Genomic DNA, 23085 nt, shown 5'->3' with positions numbered 1-23085 from the left:
CTTTTGGGGTAATTGAGAACGGTAAATTAAGATTAAGAATCCATTTGATTTATAGTTGAAATTGGAGTCAGAATGATGTATTCCTATAATTTATTTAGTTCAGATAAGAATTGGAGTGAGAATTGAAATTACCGATCTCATTCCCAATGAAAAATGAAGGAATAATCATTCCCTCAAATGGGAGAATGTCATTTCATTAAGAATAAGAATAGGATTCCAATTCTGTGCAACCAAACAGTTGAAATTAGAATGATCCATTCTGAATCTGAATCTGATTCCAGATCCCTATTCCCATGAACCAAATGAGTCCTAATTGATTTTAGCATTACCAAATTTATTGATGCATAGTTGTGTAAGCATGTCTAACAAACCTAGTACATACACATACATACATATCCAACATTAGAGTTGGCTTGCCCAAAGCCTCAACTACTCAACTCAAACCCAACCCTGTTCATATTTTTCACCCTCAACTCTAATGTGAGCATCAACAAAACTAAATTTAGGCTAACCCACCCCAAGGACCAAGGTGCACCCCTACTCTCAAAACAACTCTTATAAATTAAGTCCACTTCATTTGGATTAAGTAATTTTTGGGAAGGAATGTGCATTAATATAAAATATAAGGAGTTCCCTGTTATGTTCATTTCTTTGGTTATCTATTACTATATATGATAAGATATATATATATATATATATAGGTGCGTCAAGTAAGTGAGGTAAAATAATATGCAAACATGAACCTATAAAAAGCACAACACAACCCTATATAATTAAATATAGGTATTATACGCACACTGTTATATATAATTCTTAAACCTGAACCTATAAAAAGAAAATAATCAAAATATATGTTTATTGTGTTTCCAGAATTGGCATTAGAATTCACGTGCAGATCGAGGAGGGAGAGTGCAGCGGCGCTATTTATTTGGAGAGGTGAACCTCTGAGCCTGAGGTGTTTCCGTGCTTGATGAGTGAGAAAAAACTTGGGAAGATGGCGTAAGAAGTAACGTAAGCAACCCGTGCAATGTTTAGGATTTAGGAATGAGGATGAGAGTTGAGAGAGCATCCATGATCCATCCCATGCACCAATGACCAATTTAATTATTGACTTTGACCCTTCAGTTCAAACTTCAACGAACCATCGCCGTCGCCAGCTCGCCGCGGCGGACTTTCTGAGACGAATCACTACTCTACAATAAGAATGTTTGCTTTTCTTCATCAAAATCATCCCCTTGAAAAGAAGAAGCGGTTATTTGTTATTTGATTCAAGATAAATGGAAAACTTTGACCCGTTACAGTTGGCGTCGCCAATTGTTTTGTTGTACAGGAAACGAGAGGAGAGGAAGGCCGTGTTTCTGAATCGGGGTGCGGAAAATCAAATCAAGAATCCGCAGATTTTGAGCACAAGGGCAGACGTGTCAAGTTGACCCTAATATTATTTTGGCCAAATTTCTTATTTAATCTCGTTTCCAATTTGTTGTAAATGAACTGGGTTTGAACAGATTGTGAATGGGTGAAATTGAGTGCTTAGTAAAATTGGGGATGGCCTCTGGATTAGGATTGGAGTGTTGTTGGATGCTTAGTAAAATTACAACAACATTGCATGGGACATGTCAGAGGTCTCAAACATCTCAATTCACATCTGCGCACCACATGCACATCTTAGGAGATATTTCTAATGCACGGTTTGGATGTAGTGTAGGGCACTAATGTCATCTCCAGACATTCCTGGCCCAGTTGCACTTCTCGGTGTGGTATAAGATGTATTCGGATTGACATCCCATATCCACATCTCACCACATGCATTGCGAACATCTTTCGTACTGTCACAGAGAGATTTGTTGGGATGTGCTGTGGGGTGCTGTGTGACTGTTAAGGGAATATTTCCAAAAAAAAAACTTCATACTCATACCAATCGTACTGTTGCTCATGTAAAACTTTGATGTAAATATGAATATTTATATACAATTTATGTAATCTAACAAATTGTGCAAAAACGTAAATTTTTACAAGAAATTGTACAATTCTATATAAATATACATTCATCTTAGACAGTAGTAAGTGGCTTTTAGGTTTGTAGGGTAGCCTCCACATGGAAAGTAGGGGTGTATATGAAAAACCAAAAAAACAAACCGAATCAAGAAAACCAAATCGCAAAATGCAGTTATATATATTTATATATATATTTTATATATATTTTTAATATGTCACATATTTTTTATGTATTTTATATAAATATATATTCATTATATATAAATATATATTTATATTATATTTATAATGATCTATTTATAAATATATTATATATTTTTAAAATATTTATAATATAATATTATACATACATTTATATAATATATATTATAAATATAAAAACCGAACCGGTCAAAAACCAAAACTGGTGGACCGGTTAACCGATGGTACCAGTTCGGTTTCGATTTGACAAAACGAAAAAACTGATACCACCGGTTCAGTTTACAAAAAAGGGCCATGGTTCGGTTAACCAAACCGTGGACACCCCTAATGGAAAGCCATGTTTAGTTAAAAACCTGGAAAGCCAAAAATGTAAGAAACCATTTTCTGGTGAAACTAATTTTGTTAGCTTCTTTTTCTTTCTTTCAGTCAATGCAGCGCAATCAATAGAAAAGCTCTCCCAAATCCGGATTTTCTCCTCACACCAATCTCAGTGCATTCAGTCGTGAATTGAGAACATCTCCCATATTTGATTTTATCATTTATGGAAAATGTTTCCAATGTACAGCCGCGATGTACCATGAGTGAGTGTAAGACCCGCTCTATTGTGAGAAGCAAATCCGATTTCCCTGAGCCCAGCCTGAGTCTGCAAATTGACAATCCCTAGGCAGTAGCCTTAGCCTAGACCAGACCCACCTAATTCACCATTTTTTTGCCTATTCTTGATTTGAGCTGGCCTCTTCAAGGCATGTTTAAAATTCAGGCCCCGTTTAGGATTCAAATCCAATAATGATCAATGTAAAAGTCCTACTATGGTGCAGCGGATGAGTCTGTGGTTTCTTCCCTAATCCCAATTGGACCTTCCCTTATTTCAGATAACATGAACTTTTGAACTCTGAACCCGTTCAGCGGATGAGCCTGGAGTCTGGACAAAGCAACAAAGCTTAAGATCCCTATCAAAAGGCTCCATCTTAAGGGTTCTCACAAGGATCCTTCATCTTTGGCTGACTGATCATATCAAAGAAGGCTGTAAAAGTGTAAATTCATTTTCATATTTCCACTTTTACCATTGTAAGCATACGGGAAATATGCATCCAACCCCCCAAACCTGCATTGCCCATACCCGAAGTACGATCCAATGTATGCTTGTCGATAAAAAGTACAATCCAACTGGGCGAAAAGTATTTACCATATTATAAATCAAAGTTGAAGTTGACCCTTTCTTACCACAAATTACTGGAGAATGAAGAATCACAGCTTCTAGGCCATTATTTCAAAGATCTTCAAGACGCATTCACTCAAAGGCCAAGCCTATTATTTCCCCAAAGGAGCCAAGCTTAGTAATGCAGAAGAAAATCATGCTTTATCAGGATATCCCAATTATAGTCAAACATTAGCTGCAGAAATAATATTAGAATTGTAAAACGTACTAAAATACAACAGCGAACCATGTTAATAATTGTTATTTACCCACTTTGGCTACTCGCCTGAATTCCAATTTCATACATTCTTACAACCCAAATCAAACAGAAAAATCCTTTATCAGCATTAAAAAGTCAAACTATCTTGTCAGCTCTGCACAAGTTGGAATGGTAGGCAGAAGGAAGTTTCCAAACAGAGAATCAAAGCTCTTAAAGTTCCCAATGCATCCCTCTTGTTGTGCTTGTGCTACTGCATTTTTCTTTGCCTGCTGAACTTTGAGATAGTTCCCAGAAGTGGGGATACTGGGTGGCTGCATAAGAATGTCTAATGTTAAGATATGGTCTAAGAATTTGCAAACACTGCAAGAAAACCTGAAGATAGAAAAGACCTACTGCTAAGTTGTGTAGAGGGACATTATCAGTCTTTACAGTTGGTGAACTGGCATCCCTGCTTAAGATTGAAAAATTAATCATAAAAAAAGAAAAAAAAAAACCAACAACTCAAGTAGCAATTTCTGCTCAAAGGGTGCATTAATGCCTTCTTCTTTTTCATGTGGCGCACATGTGCATGCACACACAGAGACAAGAAAGAAAAAAGACATAAATGCATGTTTTTTTTTGTTGTCATTGTTTTAACCCTTTGAATCTAGTAGTTAGAATGTCCAAGACATCTGAAGTTAAAGCCTTGCATTGGGACACAAAAAGAACTATGTCAGTTATCTAAATCCAAGGAAAATGAGCATTTCACTTCATCTTTAGGGTAATAGAAAGAGTTAATATATCAACAAGTGAAAAGGAAACTAAATCTTTCTTTGGAACCATAATCTTCACATAGGAATCTGCACAACAAAAAAAAAATAAAAAGATCAATCCATATTGATCTCTTTAGAAGTTCTATATAATTAAATCAAGAATTAAAATGCTGCACGTAAAATATAGAAATATATAAAAAGGAACCAACAGACAGGTAAATGATAAACTCAAATTTATAACAGATTAGAAGTACAGACTACAGATATGATGCTACTTAAATTTTATCTTACAACACACACATGTCGAACGGTATAACAGGTTTGTCGAGGTGACAACCTTCTTTTTGAGCATAGCAGGTTACGGTTTCAGTTGACACCATTGGTAGATGCCCTGTAGGCAAGTATAACCAATACATAAAAAAAAAATACCAATGCATGAAACAAAGTGTTTCAGGCTCCTAAAATGAAGACATAAGCTTTACAAGCATGCCTTTTTCTAATAAAAATGAATCAGATAAAACAAAATTGTTATTGCCTTTTTTTGTTTTATTGACCAGGTAACATTGACTTGCATAAATTGTAGTTGGAATAGAGTGATATACAAAATTGAACTTAATCTTCACACTTTATTAGTCATTTGACATGTTCCAAATATGAGGCACAAAAGATGTGTGTCTTGCCTTCAATTGTCATAGTTGCACCTGAGAGCATTACAACTATATCCCACCTTGTGGTTTAGGCCTTAAATACACAAGAAAACTCATGTAAAAGACACCTCAATCCATAAAGCTTAATCGTACTGCTACCAAATCTCCTCAATCCCACAACATTTGTCCTCTTTGCTTTTTCTTTGATCTAGTTCCATCACATGGTGTAATCTATAAGGGCTACTAATTTGTGCAGTGATAAAATCTCAGCCTGACATTAACAAGCATGGCAAAAAGTTTTTTTTTTGTCTGAGAGTGGTCACTTTGGGCCAAAAGGAAAGTGAAATTTTAGGTCTGTAGGCAGTCCATCCCTTCCCAAGATTCCAACATAGTCAGGATCAACATTAGGTAATGGCCCTTACCTAAATGTTGATTATATATATTAGGAGAGAAGAAAAAGCCTAAACATTGCACGTAATTTGTAATGAAAGGCCTCTGAATGGGAAAATATATGGGGCTAAATGCACCTGAAGTTGATCAAAATGGTGAGCTACTAGAGTCTCATATGCTGTCAGCCCAACCAATTAATATGGTTTTGGGTTTTAAAGCCCATCTAGCCATCAATAGAGTCCACATAAGAGCCAAATGTTGACTAATATTTTGTCAACTTCCCATACTCATGAGATCCCATGGACCCAGATGCAAATTAATTACAAAATATTTTCAAGACATTTATTATTTTCTGTAAGTTGTGGTTATAGTTTTAATTCACCATTTATAACTTGTTTTAGGTTAAGTATCAAGGAGTTATAATTCAATTACACATCTTTAATGTGTTGCTTGCAAGTAGAGCATAGTTTTAAGATTGCGATTTTGTCTTCTTGAACCTATAAATATGTCCTTGATTATTGAGAAGTGTATTTTTAGTAGAAAGAAATCCCCCTGCTTGGATAATGTCCTCTACAGAACTCAACTTAATGGATATGATATCTGTATAGTTTTCTCATTTCTTTAAAGCTCATTACTTGTGTCTCATTATTATATTATTGGATTGAACAAATCCACCAAAACAGGAACTAACTCAGTTCTTGGTGCAATTATCTTATGCAAAATCATTCATGTTGTAGCTACTGGAGAGAGACTACAGTAGAGCTGACCTTTTCACCTGAGTTGAGCCCTTGTGTTTAAAAGCAAGAAGTACAACTAAAATGCAAGGAGTTCTAGAGCCTGAGGTATGAGGCACAAGGTGAGGCCCAGAACGAAGCAAGGTGCAAACTTATGAAAATTTTAATATATAAAATTAGGCAAATCTAAATTATGAAGGAATAAAATCATGGCAGCTCAATTGGTTAGAACAATTTTTTTATCAGTAAAGGTAAATTTTATTGAGCATTTAATCAAACTTGGGGTTACAAATCTGTGGGTAAGTTACCCTCAACCATAGAATAATCAAATACAACTAGAACTGCACCCCCAAACCCAACCTTACAAGTTACAATTTAGCCCAGAATAGTTAGAGCAATGTTTTATTAACGTGGAACTTGTAGCCTTTTAGGTTCAAATCCATAGGCTAAATTGTTTAAACTCTAAAAATCATACCTACAACCTACCACATAGTATGTTACTTATTCAAACATCAAATTCAAGGTTGATTCATCAAAACATAGCAGCAAGCCAGGTGAAGCACAGCTAGGTTCAAGTGAACACATCCACAAAATTAGGGGTGTCAATTGGACTAGATTTGGTCCAATCCGGTCCAGTCCAATGTGAGTCCATTACAAATGGACCTGGTCCAATCCAGTCCAGTGAATATTTTGGACCATTTTAGACCGGTCCAGAGACTGTCCAATCTGGACAAATTCCTGTTAATTTAGATTGGTTTCAACTCAAACCTGGTCCATTGACACCTATGTTCTTATCTTCTATCAATGGACCAGATATTGGCTCAATCCAATATAAATTCATTATGGATGGACCAGGTCCAATCCAATATTTCATATTGGTCCGTCCAGTCTGTCCAAATTCAATATGTCTTATTGGTCCATCCAATCCGTCCAAACGGATTTTGATTTGGACGGAGTCCAACCCAAAACCGGTCCATTGACACCCCTACACAAAATGAACCCTGCCTCTGAGCCTAGGCATGCCTTTTAGAACACTGAGACCAGATGCAAATAAATTGCTAAATATCTCACATTAATTTCTCTCAAACATCTCCATTGAACCCCAATTTTTAATAGTCAATGCCTTACTCTTTGATTAATTCTAAACTATTAGGATTGTAAATAACGAAATGAATAAAAAATGACCAGTTAATAGGTCCCTTCAGTTACTAATAAAGACATGAACCACGTTATGATAAGAAACTTTGCTGAAGAAGTCAGATGATCACCAACAGCTGTCTTAATCAGCCATTTAGAATAAAAAGGGCTTACAGATATACTGAGAAAAACTAATGGAAAATCTCTGTTTGGCCATGACATGAAATTCATCAAATAGAGAAATGATCTGCTCCTAACACATGCCAAAATACCAGTTTACCAATTAACCTTCTAATTGTTCAAACTGCTAAATTTAGAGTACAATCAACCTGCTCCACCAGCACTTCGTCTTCGTGACACTACCATCAAAGCCCACCCCGATGTATTCCCCCAAGAATAAATATCAACCAAGAAGCACTTATGTTATGGCACTGTTGAAACTTTGACAACTGTAGTTATCCCTCTCTTAATAGACTTTGGCTACTAACCAAAATGTAAAATCTCCAACCAAAGTTTCTAACTCAATATTTGCTTTCAGTTGCTCTTTTCCGCAACAAAGTTCATATTATCTTCAAGGGTTTCAGAATCAAGGATCCCTTAAATTCTTACATGAAAATGTTATCCTCCATACCATCAAATTATGTTTCTTTTTGTTGTCTATGCCATCTTAGGAGTAATCAATTTCCAGTTTTTACTAAGTATCTACTTGGGCTACTTGGGATCATGAAAATGTGATAGAGGCCAAATCTAATTACATGCATCACATCAATCAAACAAATAGAGGCTCAAGAACTACAAAGAAATATTGATTCTGTGTATCCTTCCTTTGTTCAAATAGAATAAACAAAGGCAGGTCCAGACCAACTATAGATTCAATGTATGGCCTAAACTTTACTTCACTGCTTCTATATGTGTCTTACAAGTTTAATCCTCATCATAACCTCTGCAATTCTACTGAAGTCTCCACGGAATTAATAATTTGTCCCCTTGTTCTATTTTCACTTCTACCATTATCTATTTTGCACCTTTTCATGTCTCCACTGCCACTGCAAGACCAACTTGCATTGTTACCCCTCAAAACACTGAACATATAAGAATTGCAAGCTATAGAAGGATGCTATTTGACCATTCTCTTATTCTGAATTATGAGGAAAAGATTCATTTCTGTAGTCTATAATTTAGAATATGCAGCCTCCGCTTGCCACTTTACCTTATTAACAAATTATGTGACCAAGCTTGGATTTCACAAGACACAGAAGGAAGTGCTCCAAAACTTCTCAGCTTTCCAACCTCTCATTCATGACATGCCATTATGATCTTTCAATCAGCTTAGAGCCTTTGACTGATTGAAATCTCATCATTGTAATCTTGATATGTAGATAAAATGAAAGGTTCCAACTTCTATTCATTCTTCCTGAGGTTTTCTGCATAAGTGTTTTGTGTTTGTTGCTTCCATTGCATAAATCTCTCACATTCTAAAAACCCAGCAATCTTTGGGAACTCATTCTTGACAGAGACAAGATAAATGGCCTCTTTTGGATGCCACATGAAATATCATCCTTAACATTTTAAAAACAATTTCACCTAAAATGGATCAATACCCGGTTGTAAGATATCAGAACAGATTCATTTCAAGATTTCAAGAAATTTTCTCACAACTATCTTTGTCCTAACAACATGTGCCATATGTGCACTGGAATTTCTTAAATCCTATGATATTCAGAAAAACAAGCAGACAGACAGCTATACAAACAACGCTTTTGCAATGTATATCATGAAGACAGAGCAAGTTTGATATTATCCTTTTCAGTTCAATAAACCATAACCACTTTTATTAATAAAAAGATGGAAGAGAACAATTAAACAACAATAAGAAAAGTATTGCGAAATAATTCAATAAAAAACCACAAAAACGGAATCAGGTAAAAAAAGATTGCTACTTCTTATTTTGATAAAAACATAAAAGGAAACTAGGTGAGATAGCCATGAAAGATTACCCGCGAGACTGAGCAGACTCTTTTGTTCTTGGCGGTACCTGATCGATCCTTCTCTTCTTGGACGCAGATGCCATTGTCGCTGGAAAACCCTTTTTTCCCCCTCGCTTCGCCGATTTCCTAAACTTTTCGTAGCAATTTCCTAGTGTATTCAAAGAAAAAAAAAAAAAAAGAGGAAAGTTTATTTTCCTAAACTTCTGTGCAATTTCCTAATATAACTCTACTTCCTAAAGTTTAATTGTTACTACTTTTAGTTAAATTCGATTCGCAATAGAAATCAGGAACCTACTTTCCAATTACAGATTACAAATTAAACTTTACTACTTAATCATAAAACCAAATCAGTATCAAGCAAGCCACCTCAGTTCCTCTCCCAGAACTTCTCTGGTCTAGCCATGAACAATAACGACAACAATATTCAGAACAGCGATATCATCCAAAGCAACATGAACGGAGGAGGATTCGCCTTCCCTCCCTCGGGTTTCTCCTTATTCACGTATCCTGGTTCTTTTACTTTTGAAGGGGAATCAGAACAGTGCGCGAGTCACTATATTCAACAGCAGCAGCAGCCGAAGCTCATTGACTACGATAAACTAAGCTCGTTCCTGCCAATTGACGATTCAGGTATTCCGCCTTATTCTGGCAGATCAGAGCGGACTCTTCAAAATGTGCAACCTTTCTCATACTTCTCTCGCGAGGTATTTCATATTTACTTGTTCCTTTTCTTGCTCTTACTTTTTCTATTGTTTTTTCCTTCTCGCCTGTTCTATATGTACTATGTGGTATCGGAGGGGCCGTGCAACAGGGCAAAACATGATGGTAAATGGCTTGTGAAAAATAAATTATTGGGAAAATTCACAATAGATACTGTACTTTATTTCGGGTGCCAGTTTAGTACTCGAATTTTCGAAATACGATAATCTATTACTAACCGTTTACCGTTAGTTATTTATATCACTTGACCTCATATGCGATTTAAGACTTTTAAAAATGTTAAAATTATCTCTAGACAGATCTAGGGTAACGAGTCTCGTGGAATTTATTTTATCGATCTGATCTCTAGCCTTAACCTTCACTGTCAAAATGAACCGAGACAAAGCTCGGTGTTGATTACCTGAAGGATGTCTTGACCAAAAGTTCGATGCTGCGAACGGAAGAGTCTGGATGAATTTGGCGTGTTCTGCGAAGGATAATCAAAGACTACGGCGGTTGAACAAATCCTGCCAATTTATGAGATTCTCCGGCCTCCTGAGGAAGTCTGTGAAACAGGGGAAGCTGTGGTTCGTTGCATGTGAAAAAGGAGTTTCAAAAAGGAAATATGCATACATTTATTGATTTGAGACAAAAGGATATATAAAGACAAGATACAGGTTGCGATGAGGTGGCATCCCTCCATCTGATAAGGTTTTACAAAGCAGTTAAGCAGTTTTAACTATTTAATTGATCTAACAACTTGACTTTAACTGAACAAACTGATTAAACAACTGTTAACAACTTGACAGCTATCTAAACAAACTACAGCTGTCTATTTGTTTAGACTTTAACACGCCTCCCTCAAGTTGGAGCAGGAGGTGGACAGATGCCCAATTTGGGTAAGCAGGAGTGAAATAGATCGCAATCAAGAGCTTTGGTGAATATGTCCGTAGGTTGTCCCTTGGAAGAAATGTGAGTCGTGGTAATGGACTGTGATTGAATGAGTTCCTTTATGAAGTGGCAATCTATTTCGATATGCTTGATCCATTCATGAAAAACTGGATTTGTTGCAATGTGTAGCGTCGCCTTGTTATCACAAAAAAGTTGCATGGGTTGTGAATGATCAAGTCCAAGATCTAAGAACAACTGTTTGAGCCAAACCAACTCACTTGTTGTGGTCGCCATGGATCGATATTCAGCTTTCACCGAGGACCGAGAGACAATGGGTTATCGTTTGGACTTCCACGATAGAGGAGAAGAGCCCAAGGTGGTGAAGTAGCCTGTGGTCGAGCGCCTTGAGGTAGGGCACCCTGCCCAATCCAAATCACAATAAGCTCTAATTGTGAAATCACTAGAAGATGACAAGAATATCCCATGGTCTGGAGAGGATTGGAGATACCGCAAGACGTGCATTCCCGCATCAAGATGTGGTTGTCGAGGATCAGACATGAACTGGCTGAGACTATTGACTAAATAGCTGATTTCAGGTCTTGTGATGGTTAGATACAACAATCTGCTCACAAGGCATCGATATTGTGTTGGATCTTTAATGGGAGGGCCAGTATTAGGCTGCAAATGATGATGTTGTTCCATAGGGAATGAGATAAGTCGACAATCCGTCATGCCCGTGTCTTTAAGGATTCCTCTGAGATATTTTCGTTGGTTGAGAAAAATACCTTCAAGTGTCCTGATGACCTCATTTCCAAGAAAGTAATGGAGGGCTCCAAGATCCTTAATAGGAAAACAATTGCCAAGGTACTTCTTGAGACTCTCAATGTCATTGGGATCATCACCGGCTAGCACGAGGTCATCGACATAGGCTAACACTATGAGAGAATGACCGGATTTATGAAGCGTGAACAGAGTGTTGTCAGCCTTAGATTGATTGAATCCTCGTTTCTTCAAGGCATTGGCTAATGTCTCGATCCAGTTGCGACAGGCCTACTTAAGTCCATAGATGGACTTGTTGAGTTTGTAGACCCAGTTATCTCCAGGTGGGAGTAGTCCGGGTGGTGGGTCCACGTACACTTCTTCATGTAAGTATCCATGCAAAAAGGCATTATTTACATCCATTTGATGTAGATGCCAATGGTGGGCCGCAACAAGGGCCAATAAGCATCTCACAATCACCAACTTTGCTACCGGCGCAAATGTTTCGGTGTAGTCTATACCTTCAATTTGAGTGTATCCCTTTGCAACTAGACGCGCCTTGTAGCGTTCGACGCTGCCGTCAGGATTTGTCTTTACTTTGAAGACCCATCTATAACCCACAATTGATTTGTTGTTGGGTAAGTTAGTCAGTGTCCAGGTTTGAGTGGCTTCAAGAGTTGCTAACTCAGCTGCCATTGTTGTTCTCCAGTGATCAGATTTACATACTTGTTGGTATGTGGTGGGTTCTAGGTTGGGAATGCTATTGGTGACCCTAGGTGGGTCAAGAGTGACTAAATGAACGCTCGAAGCATGAATTGTTGGATGATCAATAGAAATGTTGTCACCAATTGGCATTTCAGATAGATGATCAATGGTAGACTGAGTTGTATCGTGATTGTTTGCAGGTGGATGATCATTGGACTGTAGCAGTTCTGGTGTAACATCATTAGATGCTGGTAACATGGTTTTCAAAACCGGACCGGATTGGACGGTCGGACCGGAAAAACCGGGAACCGGTCACCTGACCGGTTCCGTTTTCCCCCAAACCCACTTTTTCCCCCAAAATCATTGATTTTGGTCAGCAAACTACTGAACCGGCCAGTTAACCGTTCGAACTGGTAACCGGAGCCCTAACCAGTTCGGTCACCGGTTCGGTTTTAAAAACCATGGCTAGTAATGGTATGACCGGGCTTTGTGTGTCATCAATGAGAGAATTCTGATATGGAAACTGATCTTCAAAGAAGCGAATGTCTCGTGAGACAAACAATCTATTTTCTTCCAAACTATATACATGATATCCCTTTTGTCCATGAGGGTAACCAAGGAACACACATTTTTTAGCACGTAGAGCAAATTTGTCTCTACCCTGTTGTAGTGTGCTGGTATAACAGAGGCAGCCAAATGTTCTGAAGTGATCATAGGTGGGTGCCCGGTGATACAATAATTCATATGGTGTCTTACCCTTCAAGACTAGACTAGGGAGGTAGTTGATGATGTAGGTGACAGTGAGAATGCATTCTCCCCAGAATCATATAGGGAGGTTGGCTTGAAATCTTAGTGCTCGAGCAACTTCTAGAAGGTGACAATGCTTTCGTTCTGCCACTCCATTCTATTAGGGAGTGTCTATGCATGAATATTGATGGAGAATGCCATGTTCATTAAAAAAATATTGCATAGGTCATGAACGGAATTCTTGTCCATTGTCCACCGTATACACTTCACCTGGGATTGGAATTGTATTCTAACAAGATTACAAAACATGGTTAAATACATGTATGCATCAGATTTGCAATTCATCAAAAATCCAAGTAGCACGAGAATGATCATCTACAATTGTGAGAAAGTATCTAGCACCTGATAATGAAGGAGTTCGATAACCACCCCAGATGTCTACATGTATTATCTCAAAACAATTGTTTGACTTGGTAGTGCTAATAGGAAATTGTAAACGAGGTTGTTTAGCCTTTAAGCAAGTGTCACAACACTGTTCATCCATATGTGCCGACAATTGTTTTGCAAGAATCAAGGCCAATCGTTCATAAGATGCATGTCCCAATCTTGAGTGCCAAAGGCTGGAAGAGGCATCAGAATTTGATCCTAAGGAGTGTAAAGCTGCTGATCGCGTGACTGGTACAAAATGATAGAGACCGTCACACATCTTGCCGATTCCAATCACTCTCTTGGAGTTCAGGTCTTGTAATACATAGAAGGTTGAAAAAATATTGCCACACAGTTCAGTTGTGAAGTAATCTTGCTGATTGACAGTAAGTTGCACTTGAAGCCAGGAATGAACAAAACATCTTTCAACTGGATCTCAGGTGTTATGTTCACAGAGCCATGAGACTCAGTTATTAATTTTGTGTCATTAGGTAGGTGAATTGCCCTTCCAATCATTCTAGATTGGTTCTGATAAAAAATGTTTGTAGCTGGAGCCATGTGATCTGAGGCACCACTGTCTAGTAGCCAGTATTCGACATTCAAGATTGAGCAGGGATCCAAAGACTTACCAGCAAAATTGGAGGCATAGGTTGCCTGCTTACTCACACCTAGGAAGGTGATGAGCTGGTGGTATTGTTCAAGTGACAGTCCAGGAACAGGGGAAGCGCCATTACTAGTGGAGATAGAGGATGCCTGATTCGCAGAGTGTTTGATGTTCTAGTTGTTGTTGGCTCTATTTGTCTATGATTTTCCCTTTTTCCATCCTGGAGGGTACCTGACCAGTTCATAACACTGATCCTTGCTGTGACCCTGTTTCTTACAATGGTCATAGTGAATCTTGGACCTTTCTTTCTACCTTGTGGATGAATTCTTTGAACCAAAAGAAAAAAGAGCAGTAGCTTCGGAGGTTGGAGGGCAAGAAGCAAAGAACAACTGATGGTTCTCTTCTTGAGCGATCAATGCATAGACCTTAGTGCTTGGTGGTAATGGTTCCATGCTCAGAATATTTGATCATATAATATTAAAATGATCTCCGAAGCCCATCAAGAACTGATAAACCTTCTCTTTTTCTTTTTCTACAATGAGATCCTTTGCCCCACAGTTGGCGCAAACTGAGACTGGGGTATAGACAGAGAGTTCATCCCAAATCCTTTTCATCTTGGTGTAGTATGACGCGACTGAGAGGTTTTCTTGGCGCAGAACGGCCAACTCACGCTTCAAATGAAAAATCCTTGGAGCATTTCCTTGAAAGAATCTCTGCTCTAGGTCTAGCCAGATTTCATGTGCGGTTTCAATGTAGGCAACACTTTGGTGTAGCTCTTGTGCTAGGGCATTAAACAACTACGAAACCACCATGCAGTTGCATTTCGACCATGCTCTCAATTCCGTCGAACTAGTGAGGTCCGACCTACCTATTGTTCCGTCCACGAATTTGATCTTGTTTTTGGCACTGAGAGCATTGATCATTGCACGTCTCCAGGTCGGATAATTTTCTCCATTTAGCAAGAACGATACCAGTACTGCACCTGGATTATTCGATGAATGAAGGAAATACGGTGATGACGGATCTGTGAAAGAACTAATGTCGCCGCCATTAAGGGTGGATTCGAGCCGAGCCGAGCTGAATAGTACCAGGCTCGAGCTCGACTCGAGACTATTCTATAAGGCTCGAACTCGATTCGAGCTAGAACCTTGAGCTCGAGCTCGGCTCGAGTCAAGAGTTCATAAGCTCGAGCTCGGCTCGTTTTATATTTCATAAAAATATTTTATTATAAAAGTATTTATAAAAATAAAATTATATATAAGTTTTTTATTTTATATTTAAAAAATTAAGAATTATAATAATTAATAATTATAATATTTTTATTATATATATATATATATTCGAGCCGGCTCACGAGCCTCACAAACCGAGCTCTAATAGGCTCGAGCTCTAATAGGCTCGAGCTCGGCTCGTTTAATAATCGAACCACTGAATTGGATTCAAGCTTGGCTGAAACCGAACCGAACTCGACTTTTCATGAGCTGAGCTCTAACAACTAGTGAAAAGCTCGGCACTTTGCCACCCTTAATCGCCATTACTCAATTCTGTGGTCATTTTGGCTATAAATCAAAAAACCAAGAAAGACAACGAAGATAGAGAAGATCGTAGGTTAACTACAAACAAGACATAAAGAAGATTGATGATTAAGAAATGGGAAACCAGTGCCTGGCGCTCTGATACCATGTGAAAAAGGAGTTTCAAAAAGGAAATATGCATACTTTTATTGATTTAAGACAAAAGGATATATAAAGACAAGAGACAGGTTGCGATGAGGAGACGTCCCTCATCGCAGATGAGGTTTTACAAAGCAGCTGTTAAACAGTTTTAACTATTTAACTGATCTAACAACTTGACTTTAACGAAGTCAAACGGAACAAACTGATTTAACAATTGTTAACTACTTGACAGCTGTTTGTTTAGACTTTAACATTGCAGAACGTCGAATGTGTGATATCCGTCCAGAGAACATATGAGAGAGAAATGACGGTGTTGAAGGTGATGAAGATCTCTCAGGATTTCGCAGGAGGAGAGGGATTATTGAGAGAGAGGCGAGTATGACGAATGAATGGCGAGGTTCAGACTAGAGGAAGGAGAGGAAGGTGAAGATGGGAAATGGGGAAAGAAATACCGGGAAAGATGACGAAGAAAACTAGCAAAACCTGATGCAGAGGAGAGTGAACTCGCCGCCTCCTCCGATGGCCTGGGCGAAACTGGCAAATTGGCAATGAACAGTAAGAGCTCTCTTCTGCTTGTGGTGTAGTTCTGGAGTGAGCTGCCCCCTCACGCGAGGCAGGAACTCCTAAGGATTGATAAGCAGACACTCTTTGAACCTCGGTGCTCCTTCCTCTCCTTCCTTTAAATATTAAAGCCCGGCGGTGCTCCTGAGGATTGATAAACAGTGTCGTCACTGTTTTTTATTTAAACAGTGTTGGGATTGATAAACAGTGCCGGGATTGATAAGCAGTGTAGCTTGAGGAACTCCTGATGTGAACAGTGTTGTCACTGTTCGCCTGAGGAACTCCTCAGGAGCAGAGTAGGAACTCAGAGGCAGGAGCTCGTCGGGCTTGTTTATCAAACCTCGGTGCTCCTTCCTCTCCTTCCTTTAAAAAGTTAATATTTAAATAAACCTCGGTGCTCCTTCCTATCCTCCCAGCAGCAGAGCAGGAACTTTGAAATTTCAGAATGATGGTGGATTGAATATTTCGCCTTTGAGCTGCCATGATGACTTCCAAGATCCTTCAGTTTACCCTTGCGGAGGTTTGGCTGCAACTCGAGATGGGATGCTAACACTTTTGGATTGCTTTATATAGGCAAAATCACTCAAGCCACTTCAAAATGTCAGTCTAATGATTCTTCATAATCTGATAAGATCCCAGTTTTCTCCCCAGACTCGTTCATTCCTCCGTTTGGCGCAGCGCGCGAGACAGCGTACGACACAGCCAGACGTTCTTCAAAACCTAAGAGATTGTCTTCTGGCGTAGCGAGTTAAAGAAAATTTGATGGTCTTTATGTGAAAACCACAGTTGTTGCTGATGGTTAATAAAGAAAATTTGATAATACCTGAAGAGTATCTATGTCTTTTCGTATGACATTGGTTAAAGGTAGGTATTAAATTGTCACATTTTGAAAGTTCGGGTACTAAATTGGCACTCGGCCCAAAGTATAGGGTACCTATCGGGAATTTTCCCTAAATTATTATATAGAAAAAAATTGTAAAAGGTAATTTTATAATTAAAAGTTTATTGGAAAAAATCTATTTAAAATAAATAAAAAATTATGAATAAAATATATTTAACTAATAAAATAAAACAATAAATAAATAATCACGGCCATCAAGCAAAAGAGTAAAAGAGGGAGAGATGACTTTTGTTATTGTATTTTTGTTTTATATAGTGGAATAATTGTAAATAGTTAAATAATAATTAATTTAATTTAATAAATAAATAAATTTATAAAATAAATGAGATAAATATACAATCAAGTGAGAGAGTAAATATATATAAATATATACACGATTCTCTATCTTACTTTGCTAGCAATAATAATGTGTTAGATTTTTAAATTATTAACTAATTAAATAATTAGTAAAATAAGTAAATAAATAAATAAAACTTTATGTATTATCAATACAAGATTGGTAAAGACTATCTTAAATTATTTAATTAATTAATTAATTTAGCATTATTAATGGGTTGGGCTGAACTACTGGGCTATCGAGCCCATGAACAGGTTTAGTCTGGTTCTTGGCCCGGCCTGGCCTAAGACTTGGCCCACAGACCAGCCAGCCCATGCTACAATACGGATAGGGGTGGCCACGAGCTGAGCTTCTCATGAGCTATTCAAGCTCGACTCGTTTGCTAATCGACTCATGAGACTCACGAGTCTAATTGAGCCTAGTATAATAAATAAATAATTTTTATTGCATACATACATACATACATACATACATACACATGCATATACATATACATGTACATGTACATGTACATATACATATACATATATATAATAATTTTTATTATATATAAGAATATTTTTAAATATAATAATTTTATTTTTTATGTATAATAATTCTTAATTTTTTGTATGTAAAATAAAAAAATTATATGTATAATTTTTAGTTTTTAGAAAAAAAACTTAGTTTATAGTCGAGCTCAAACTTGCGAGCTTTGAATCGAGCCAAGCTCAAGCTCAAGTCTCTAGCTCGAATCGAGCTCGAGCCTACCACTGTTTTTGCGAGCTCAGCTCGAATAGCCAAGTATTCGGCTTGACTTGGCTCGAATCCACCCCTAGGTACAGGCCTGTATGGATTCAGGCTAAAATAAAATTTTAAGATCTTTAATTTTTTTGTCTATTTTTTTAATTTATGTTAAAATTTTCATTTTTTTTTTCAAAAAAATTAAAAAATATGGCTTAACCCGATTCGTGGCCTAGCTTGGCCTATGACCTGCGGACCAACCCAACTTGCGGCACGACACAGGCCTGCATGAGCTCAGGCTGAGGGCTGTGCTGGGCTAACCCCTAAGTATATGTTAGGCATCGATGCTGTAGATATGGGAAAACGGTGCTACTGATATGTGGGTTGGAAGCTCAGTTTTTTGAGAAAACGATGTCTTTTTTTCTGTTTGAAAATGTTGTTGCTAGGTAGGACGTTTCCTAGAGCAACAACAACACTTTCTGTTTGGTACCAGTGCTCCATGTTTGTTTTTAGCATTGGTACCCATTATAGGAAGTCCACATCACTGCCACATCACGTCTTCATTGGTAACAACGAGCTGTAATATGAGAAAATGCCAAATTTGGCGTTGCTCCAAACCACGCCTTCTCGATTTCCAAGACATGACTTAGAGTACCGTTTTTTATGGAAAATGATTCCAAACAAACAGGGGTTTCTTGGAGCACCATTTTTTCGACGTGGCACTGATGTGTCACCATTTTCTAGAGCAAAGGCATCGATGCCAAATAGACGCTAAAGTATCCTAGGGGAGGGAAGCACGACGCGGATGTAAATAAAATGAGAGATAAAGATAGTTTTTAACAAATATGAAAAAGGTAGAAGTTTAGTGGCATCATCATAAACAATTAACAATGACATTATTGTAAATAATTACATATTTAATGTCAATTAAGAAAGAGGAAAATTATGATTGTTTTATTCAATGAAATCATTGTAATTAATTAAATTTGTAATGATAATGATTAAAAGCATCAAAAGGAAAAGATTATAAGATTTTATTTAGGTTATATAAAAAAGATTTCATTTGATAAATGTACGTACAACCTTTTATATATACATTTTTGTTTCTATTTTTTATTGAATTTTATCTTTTTTATTTCTTTATCCCAATTTGTAATTCAGACTTCACTGCAATTGTATGTATATAGGTATTGGACATGAAGCCACATTGAACTCCATTGACATGAAAGGGCTACCCTACCAACCTGGGAAATATACAATGTTATGACTTCACTGCAAAATTTATGGTGCATTTGTGCGATTGGTTGAAATTGATGATATATATATATATATATATATATATATATATATATATATATATTATTAAACATGAAGGTATACTATGTGAAAATTAAACCAATTAAAAGTAAATAGACTTTAAAGTGGTGGATTTGATGTGGATCCAATATTAGTAAATGCATATTAGTTGAATTTTAAAATTAGAAAAAATCTATCATATTGAAATGATGTGATACCTGAAATGCTTTGACCAATCAAAATATGGCATGATGAATACCATATTTTTTTTGTCATCTCTCTTAAGATAATGATTGGCAGTGAATTTGTTTGAAAATCTATGATATTCCATAGTGTATATCCATCACTTCTAATTTGCCATGAGGAAAAATTTTCAATTAGTACTTTTTGGTTCTAGTGTCACTTTAGTCTCCCAATTTTAAAATGTGACAATTTTACTCAAATTTAATATTTTTGAAATTGTCAAAATTATCTTTAGAAATAAAACACTCATCATCTTCTTCCTCAAAAAAAACAGAGCTCAAGCTTTCTTAAAAACGCCAAAACCTGCCTAGGAAAAGCTCAAGCCCCTTCTTCCATAGAATGATTGACAATACTCCAAACCCCTCTGCTTCTCTACATTTTGAAGGCAATTGTCAAAAAGAAACATTACTCGGAGTAGCTGGAACTTGGCCTTGGAAATAATTAGAGGACAAACCAATAAAACTGAGTTAGACTAAACATTGCAGAGAAATTGTTGCCATTAAGGGCTAAATATTGCAGCTGAATTAGATTGGAGAATAAATTTCCCGGCGACGTACCTACTAAAAAATTATTCCCAACCACCATTTTTTGCAACCTCTTCAGTCCTTTGAAATCCGATGGAAACGACCCAAACAGAGAATTCTGAATTCGAGCTGAGATCAAGATCAACCAGTTGAGAAAGGTCGCCGAGCTGGACGGGAATAGGAGAAGAGAGGCTATTGTTGGAAAGATTCAAAATTCAGTACCCGACTAGTTTGGTTTGTCCTTTTCACAGAATTCTTGGTGGATATGTAACAAACATCCAAATGTATAACTTCTTTTGGCACTGTTGATTAACAATGTCAATACTCAAGACGGCCGACACCATGTGCTTCCAAATTCCAACAGAGGAGATAAAAGACTACTTCCTATGTTGGATGCGTTCAACTATCCAACGGAGAAGTGGTACTAGTCCTGTCCCAACCATTTACCAAATGTTGCTATGCCACGGTTATAATTACCCACTTGGTCTAGAATTACTAAAGAGGCTGGGTCCGGCCATTTGTGTTTTTTCACATATTATTTAATAAGTACTAGATTGACATGTTTTAAAGGTTTGAAAACTAAAATGACATTAGGCCCAAAATATAAGGTACGAATTGAGAATTTTTTCTAAAATAATATATTTTTATACTGTTTCTTTCGCACAAGCACAAGACTCCGTCGGTATTAAAAATGATTTATAACTGTTTTAACTCAAAATAGTGTCAACCAAGCAGAAAATTGGCATCTGAACTCCAAACACCTAGGTGTTCTGATGTGGCAGCATTTTAAATAGAAACAGCCATAATACCAACCATCACTTAAATTTTGAGGCTTTTAGGCTGCAAGTTAAAGTTGGAGTTCAATTTTGCGCCGAACGGGCTTCCGCCACACAAACGTCCCACACACATGGGAGTGCACCATTTGTCCAGCCGCATGGTTGAGTTCTTCTCGCATGCAGGGCTAATGGGACAGTCGTTAGCTCGTCCCGTTAGTCCCAAAATGAGCCCAAACCCATTTTGTGTATTCCCGCTTCCGAGTCTCGCCTTTGACCTGATGTGTCTGAGAATCCTCTGACTCTTGTCTCGTTCTACTCCCTCCATTCGAGTATGGATCTAACGTCTTCTCTGGCACCGGCGATCGCTCCAGCCATCTCATCATCGTGAGGTATTACTCCTCCAATTCTCTCATATCTTTCATGCTTGTTTTTGTTTAGGGTTTCATTTTATCTAATATTTTCTCTTTTTTTTTTTTTCATTGCAAGACAGAAGAGGGGAGTTTAGGCCATGTTTGGTTACTGCTCTACGCCTCATTCTCTTAATTCTTGCTCATTTTAAGTAAGAATGGGCAAAAATGAATAACATTAGAGTGTTTGGTTATCAAATTCTTGCCCAGGGCCACATTCTTTTTAAAATGAAAAATCGGCCTCATAACACAAAAATTGACTAATCTGCAGCATGAAAAATAATCATGTCCCATCTTGCTCATTTTATTCTTTGAAGAAACTCTACCTATATAACTGTTGTCATAGATGTTTACTTCTACGAAAACACTTTTTTTACATGAAAGCACTCTTATGGAAGTACTTTTGTAAAAGCACTTTTACGAAAGTTATTTTATGAAAGCACTTTTATGGAAGTACTTTACGAAAGCACTTTTATAAAAATACATTACTAAAGCACTTTTATGAAAGTACTTTTGTGAAAGTACAAAAGCACTTTTAGGAAAATATTCTTATAAAAGCATTTTTACGAAAGTACTTTTATAAAAGCACTTTACAAAAGTACTTTCACAAGACATCTATGCCAATCGGTAAACATTGACTATTGGAGACCTAGGTTGGCGGTTTGTGAATACCGACACAAATTTTTTTGAAGAATGAAAATGTGCAACATAGGACACTTGTCAGTTTGAAAAGAATTTATTTTTAAGAAAAAAGTGCTTGGTTCAAATTAATATTTTCTCATTCTGCCTATTTTACCCATTTTTTTCCAATTTAGTATTTCATCTTGAGTAAGAATGAGAAAGAATGAGAATTAAACCAAACATGGCCTTATTCATCCACCACCGCCCATCTCTGGCGACCAAGGGCAACAGTAATATCTTTGGTGACCACCGGATTCCACACATGTATGAGTGAGCTGCATTTCAACAGTAATATCTCCGGTGACTACGGGAAACAATCTGAATGTTCATTTACATGGAAACAATGGCTGAATCCCAATAGCTTTCTGCAACCATCTATTCCCCATGAGTATACACATAAGTTTCAAAGGAATTATGGGATGGCCCATACACATAAGTTTATACACATGTGACCAACTATTTTCCTTGGTCGTCGGAGATATTACTGTTGCCCTTGGTCGCCAGAGATGGGCGGTGGTGGATGAATAAACTCCCTTCCTCTGTCTTGCAATGAAAAAAAGAAAATAGTAGATAAAATGAAACCCTAAACAAAAACAAGCATGAAAGATATGAGAGAGTTGAAGTAGCACCTCGCGATGGTGAGATGGCGGGAGCGATCGCCAATGCCGGAGAAGACGTTGGATCTGTACTTGAATGAAGGGAGTAGAACATGATGAGGGTCAAAGGGTTCTCAAACACATTAGGTCGAAGGCGGGACTTAGGAGCGGAAATACACAAAATGGGTTTGGGCTCATTTTGGGACTAACGGCCGTCCATGCGGTAAGAACTCAATAATGTAGTTGGACAAATGGCGTAATCCTGTTTGTG

At 37.4% G+C, this 23085-nt stretch overlaps 1 long non-coding RNA gene across 3 annotated transcripts; it reads right to left on the bottom strand.

The window, feature by feature from the left end:
* Nucleotides 1-3576: 3576 nt before the first annotated feature.
* On the bottom strand, nt 3577-10074 carry LOC148789596 (uncharacterized). 3 transcript variants are annotated; one of them, XR_016079865.1, is made up of 6 exons: nt 9629-10074; nt 9272-9410; nt 4704-4757; nt 4426-4453; nt 4008-4062; nt 3577-3925 (listed from the first exon to the last, which is right to left on the bottom strand). It is a non-coding gene; the product is annotated as an uncharacterized LOC148789596 (long non-coding RNA). The 3 variants fall into 3 exon arrangements; XR_016079866.1 differs by lacking the exon at nt 4704-4757 and having other exon boundaries at nt 4008-4453; XR_016079864.1 differs by lacking the exons at nt 4426-4453; nt 4704-4757.
* Nucleotides 10075-23085: the final 13011 nt, after the last annotated feature.

This window comes from Nelumbo nucifera, chromosome 8, assembly GCF_055504915.1.
Source record: "Nelumbo nucifera cultivar China Antique chromosome 8, China Antique-T2T, whole genome shotgun sequence".
In the NCBI taxonomy this organism is placed as follows: domain Eukaryota; kingdom Viridiplantae; phylum Streptophyta; class Magnoliopsida; order Proteales; family Nelumbonaceae; genus Nelumbo; species Nelumbo nucifera.
This window is presented reverse-complemented; position numbering and strand designations above follow the sequence as displayed.